The sequence below is a fragment of the Myotis davidii genome, unplaced genomic scaffold (assembly GCF_000327345.1).
Source record: "Myotis davidii unplaced genomic scaffold, ASM32734v1 scaffold125, whole genome shotgun sequence".
Classification (NCBI taxonomy): domain Eukaryota; kingdom Metazoa; phylum Chordata; class Mammalia; order Chiroptera; family Vespertilionidae; genus Myotis; species Myotis davidii.
The window spans coordinates 2,455,377-2,456,619 of NW_006299390.1; positions in this window are offsets into that span (position 1 = coordinate 2,455,377).

The following is a 1,243-nucleotide window of genomic DNA, read 5'->3' on the forward strand; positions in this document are numbered from 1 at the left end:
TTTTATGACACATTTTCACTCTTTTGGATTTGTGTTTATTTTGTTTACTTAAAAATATTTCCTGGGTTTTATTTTAAAACATGAATTGTACTCATGCATACAGATTAATGTTTTATAAGTTGGCTTATAATAATTAGACTTGTGGTTTTCTCTGGAGTACAGCACATAGATAAAAACTAGACACACTAAGTACTGAAACCTCAGTGCTCTCCATTGCCAGGATTTGTTATTTTATTTTCCTTTTTTGTTAATCCTCACCTGAGGGTATTATTTCCATTGGTTTTTTAGAGAGAGTAGAAGGTAGGGAAGAGGGGGAAGAGAGAGAGAGAGAGAAAAAAAAAGAAAGAAACATCGACGTGAGAGACACACATCAATTGGCTGCCTCTAGCATGCATCCCCACCGGGCCGGGTATGGAACCTGATATGTGCATTTGACCAGGAATCAAACCTATGACCTTTTGGTGTGTGGGATGAGGCTCTCACCATTCAGAGTTGTGGGTTTGATTCCTGGTCAAGGATATGTACTTGGGTTGCAGGTTCGATCGATCCCTGGCCCTGGTCAGGGCACATGGGAGGCAACCAGTCGATGTGTCTCTCTCACATATAAAATGAAATAAATGTTCCCCAAAATTGCTCAGAGTCGAGCCTTACCAGAACAAATTGCTCCATTGAGTTAAGTCCTTCCAGAACTGTGGAAGTTATCAATAGGTAGCTATAAAACAATTGTCCAGGAACTACCCTGATTTCTTTCAAGTTTGTTTTCAGATCTAAAGCCAAGACACTAACCAGAGACAAACTCAAACCTGGTTGGGAAAGCCCCTTCCTGCATCCCATAATGTCTTATATAATCCCAGAATACCTCTTTTTATTGATGCGTACTCAAACTTTAGGGGGACCCCAGTGTTCCTAAAAAGGAAAAAGCCAGCCAACCTACACTGTGATTGGTTAATCCCAGCAACTTCTGTGTTCCCAAGAATTAAAAACTCCTTAGCCCCATCTTTGGTGAACCTGGGACCCTTATCTCAGTGTTCTTGCCCCCCTGCAGAGCCTCAATAAATCTGCCTTTGCTTTTATCAGTGTCCCTGGTCTAAATTCTTTTATATGGGGAGAGAAGAAGCCAAACCATCAGTAACATTATAAATCCAATTTATGTTTTTTTGGAATATCCAGTTGCCTCAGTACCATTTATTGAAGAGACTGTTCTTTCTTCACTAAAAGGTCTTGGTGTGCAAACTTGTACTCT